Genomic DNA, 5000 nt, shown 5'->3' with positions numbered 1-5000 from the left:
CAGATAAAGAGAAGCAGAAACAGATGGATGAAGAGGAAGATAAGAAAAAGCAGAAAGATGATAAGAAAGAGGAGAAGAAAGGAGTGGATGAAGAAGGAGGAAGAGCAGAAGGAAGATGAGAAAGGGGTGGAGTAGGAGAATACAGATCATCCTCCCCGACGCCATGGTTTCGCAGCACAAGAGAAAGTAGTGAGGTAACGTTGTAATGGTATGGATAGGATTCCATTCGAACCTTCGAGAGAGGAAGGAGAGGAGGGGAAGGGGAGGGGGGGAGATTAAGATGGGGGAGGAGGGAGGGAAAGGGAGGGGGAGGGGAGAGGAGGGGCAGGGGAGGGTGGGGAGGGGATCAAGATGGGGAGGAAGGAAGGGAGAGGAGGGTGAGGGGGAGGGGGGGAAAGAGGGGAGGGAAGGGGCAGGGTGGAGGGGGAGGGGAGGAAGTAGGCGAGAGGAGGGGAAGAGGGAGAGGGAAGATCAAGAAAGGGGAGGTGGGGGGATGGGGAGGCTGTGGAGAGGGAGTACCCGCGTTTATGAGGGTGGAGAAGGGGGGGAGGGGAGGATAAGGGATGGGTTATGGTGGGGGAATGGAAGGGAAGGGATGCTTGATAAAAGGGAGAGTGGGAGGGAAGAGGAAGGGGGAAAGGAGAGGAAGGGGGTCGGGGGGAGGGGGGAAGATCTATAGGATCATAATTAAGGAACCTCGAGGGAGAATAGTGGGGGGGGTGACGGGGGAGATGGGGAGAGAGGCGGGGCAGGAGAAGGTATTACTCAACATGCAATTATCTTTCACCCATTCATATTATTTGCCTTCGTCGTGAGAACCATAATGGGTGATTTACGTTTTATGAATGGGGTAGCCAGTCAATCATGACAAATGACATGGATACGAGAAACTATCATAATTTCTGCCATTATAATCTAATCATGGGTTTTGGGAAGGTCAATAGCTGAAAATTCACGAAATTTCTACCAGATCAAAATTTATCACACAACACAAAGTAAAAAACACATGTTTTCCATTTATCTTACAAGACAAACAAGTAAATAGATGAACAAATAAAGCTTATAATGCTAAAGAGAGAAGTAGATTATCCACGATAGATATCAGAACATCGCAAAGAATGAAATGAAAGTTGCGAAAGAAATTCCACGACAGAAAAAAAGAGCGAGAGAAAAGTTCGTGGGGGCGATTGGAGTACTAATATACAGGGAAGAATAGCATCTACAGGCGTCCCCTTTCACGACTGTAAGAAAAACAAAAAATCTCTCTCTCTCTCTCTCTCTCTCTCTCTCTCTCTCTCTCTCTCTCTCTCTCTCTCTCTCTCTCTCTCTCTCTCTCTCTCTCTCTCTCTCTCTCTATCTATCTATCTATCTATTATCTATCCATTTATCTATCTATCTATCTATCTATCTATCTATCTATCTATCTATCTATCTATCTATCTATCTATCTATATATATATATATATATATATATATATGTGTGTGTGTGTGTGTGTGTGTGTGTGTGTGTGTGTGTGTGTGTGTGTGTGTGTGTGTGTGTGTGTGTGTGTGTGTGTATGTATGTATGTATGTATGTATGTATGCAATAATATATGTATATATACTGTATATCTATCTCTCTAAAACACCACTTTTTAACCTAAGAAACAATTTTCCTTCACTTATAGTTAAACGAAAGGAGTTTAGAAAAGTAAAATTTTACCTCCAGTTTTCGCTTGACCTCGTAAACAACTGTCTACTTCCTTCCCTTTCTTTCTTGACCTTTGACCTGTGACCCCGCCCTCGCCTCGCTTGGTCCATCATCTCCTTTTGCATTATGGGTAATTAGTTATAGGATCTTGATTTTTAAATAATTTTGAGGAACTTTAAGAAAAAAGAATAATACTAGATATAATAATAATAATAGGCTACTAGATATAATATTTAATAGATATGATAATATTTAATATAATATAATAATATTTAATATCTAATACTAGATATATAATATAATAATAAGATTAAGATAGTATATATTAGGGTGAATGAAATGATGAATGAAAGCGTTCCTTGTCACACGCATGAATGGGGATGGGTAAATCCACAAAGCGAGGTGTTTAATCAAATTCTAGTCCCTTGAGGATGAGTATTTCTATTAAGAAAGGTGTTTAATTAAAGTCTGATATTACGTTATTGATTACCATGACGGTGGGGATGATATTGGGAATGAGGAGTAAATATAGTGATGGATATATAGCTTTTTATCCTTATAATAAGCACGTATGGTACACATTTAGGCTAACAGTGCTTATGAATATAGATCTACAGCAGGAACAATATGAAGAGAGATCAAAAGAACCAAAATGAACCGGACTAACATACCAGTAAACATACAAAGAAAGGAAAGAGAGAAACAGAAAGAAAGAGATGAAAAAGTATAAAAAGAAATAGCATAGGATGAGATTAAAGAAATCACCACATTCTCCCATCACCACCAACCTGCCACGATGACTGTCTACCTGTCAATCTATCTGTCTACTTATTCGTCAATAGACACTGCCTGGCCTTGTCCCTGACCTGTGGTACGTTGCAAGGTCATAGTGCAGAGAGGAAATTTACCCTAAAACCATACATTTTGCGAGTATATCATCTTTTCTTCCTGCATGTCACTGATTTTAAGATACATTATCTTTTACTAAAGGCAGAATATTTTCAATTTGGTTTCGATAATTTTTGTACAATTACCGAAACGCCTGTAAACGTATAGACACATGTGCACACACACTTTAAGTGGATGAAGACATGGATATATAGAGGGATGTATACAGTAGATAGACAGACAGATAGATAGATAGATAGATAGATAGAAAATCAGATACATAGATAGATAGATAGATAGATAGATAGATAGATAGATAGATAGATAGATAGACAGATAGATAGAGAGATAGAGAGATAGATAGAGAGAGAGATAAATAGATAGCTAGATAGGTAGATAGATTGACAAATATAGACAGACAGAGAGAGAGAGAGAGAGAGAGGAGATACAGAGAGAGAGACGAGAGAGAGAGAGAGAGAGAGAGAGAGAGAGAGAGAGAGAGAGAGAGAGAGAGAGAGAGAGAGAGAGAGAGAGAGAGAGAGAGAGAGAGAGAGAGAGAGAGAGAGAGGGAGAGAGAGAGAGAGAGAGAGAGGTTATATTTATAGATACGCGTATTGCATGTAGAGATAACAAAGATATTTAGATATGCATGTACACAGATAAATATATACAGATACAGAAAATAGACGGAATGATACAGATGCAGTTACACAGACATACATAACAAAGAAAATCAAACGAAATAGCTTAATCACAGTAAGGGAAGATGCAATGTACAAACTGTCGTCTACTGCCTGGCGGTCAACACTGCGTCGACACACACACACCAACCACGACCACAACTGAAGAACGTTTGTAAGACAATCTGAGGAGCTTCTAGGCCTTTATAAACAAACGGAACACGTGCCACAGCCCACCAGCCACTCAGAAGGCGCCGTCGATCTACGGTGGGCGGAGCCTAAGGGAAGATGAGTCTCTCAGGTGTGTGTGTGTGTGTGTCTGGGTCTCCGTGTGTGTGTGAGAGAGACTGTGCGCGGGTGTGTGTACGTGTGTGTATATCACTTTCAGTTTCAACTAGCTAGAGGATTAGTCACGGTTCTATGTTCCTTTTATATTGGGATTCATTTGAGTGTACTGAATGGTTTGTTTTTGGATATAAGGCATATTTTGTAATGCGTTTGGCTTCGTGCGGCGTGGATTTATAGTACTTGCGAGAAGAGTTGATAAAAGATACCTTTTTAACGATTCCCATAGAGTTCATGGTTAGATTATGCAAGAGCTGATGATTCAAAGATCAGCATTTATATTTCTTTTGTTGATGTTATTTTGGTCGATAATATTGATGTTAAAAATATCTCCTCTTACTTTTCCTCCACTAATCCCTACCTCCACCACCACCACCTCCTCACCCTCCTCCTTTTCTTCTTCCTCCTCCTCTTCCTCATTTTTTCTATTCTGCTGTTTATTTTTCTTCTCTTTTTTTAATCCTCGTCGAACGTCTCTTTCTCTTCCTCCTATTCTCTTCTCACCCAACTCCTCCTATTCCTCCCTTTCTTCATTTTCCTCCTCTTCCACCTCCCTCCCTTCTTCTACCTCCTCATTTTCCTCGTCCTTCACCTTTATCCATCTTCCTCCTTCCTCTTTTCCTCCGTGTCCTCCTCCTATTCTTCGTTCTTCATCTTATCAGAATTTCTCTACTCCTCCAGATTTTCGGAAATTCAACAGGACAGTAGATACCAATGTCGGTGTGAAGAAGGGGGGGGCGGGGATGAAGATGACGTCACATTTTGTTCATGTAAACATGCTTACAACACGTTTCCACTTGGCTCGAATAAATTGGTATGTGACGCCCCCTCCCTCTCATGTCCCTCTATTTCTGTCTGTCTGTCTGTCTCTTTGGTGTATCTATCTATCTGCCTATCTATCTATGTATCTATCTACCTATCTATATACCTATCTATCTATCCATTCATCTGGTTATATATCTATTTATCCATTCATTTAGTTATTTATCTATCTATCCATCTATCTACCTATTGACTCGGAAAATAAAACCCACCAGGAAACCTCCATTACGCGGCTCCGGAAACCCGGACCTCCCTGGGGAACGATTACCTAATTACTCGACGTCGAATCCCCTTTGAAAGGGGAGGGAGTGGGAGGGAAGGAGGGGGATGGGGAATGGGGAAAAGGGAGGGAGAAGAAAGGAAAGGGGAGAGAGGAGAGGGAGAGGCGAGGATGGGAAGAAGGGGAAGGGGGGAGGAGGGGAGGAGTAGGTAGGGAGAGGAAGGGAAACGGGGAAGTGGAGGGAGAGGTGGGGGAATGGATAGAGAGGGGAGAGGAGGGGAAAGGGGATAGAGAGGGGAGAGTGGGGAAAAGGAGGGAGGGAGGTAGAAGAAGGGTGTAGAGAAGGATTAGCAAC

At 41.7% G+C, this 5000-nt stretch overlaps 1 protein-coding gene across 1 annotated transcript in view; it reads right to left on the bottom strand.

The window, feature by feature from the left end:
• LOC119578075 overlaps positions 1-3424 on the bottom strand; it is a 16762-nt gene extending 13338 nt beyond the window's left edge. Inside the window, exon 1 of the mRNA XM_037925797.1 lies at positions 3334-3424. The gene's annotated coding sequence lies outside the window, so the exon portion shown is untranslated. The remainder of the gene's footprint in view (positions 1-3333) is intronic.
• Positions 3425-5000: the final 1576 nt, after the last annotated feature.

The sequence above is a fragment of the Penaeus monodon genome, chromosome 10 (assembly GCF_015228065.2).
Source record: "Penaeus monodon isolate SGIC_2016 chromosome 10, NSTDA_Pmon_1, whole genome shotgun sequence".
In the NCBI taxonomy this organism is placed as follows: Eukaryota; Metazoa; Arthropoda; class Malacostraca; order Decapoda; family Penaeidae; genus Penaeus; species Penaeus monodon.
Note: the sequence above shows the minus strand (reverse complement) of the source record. Positions and strands in the feature narration are given on the sequence as shown.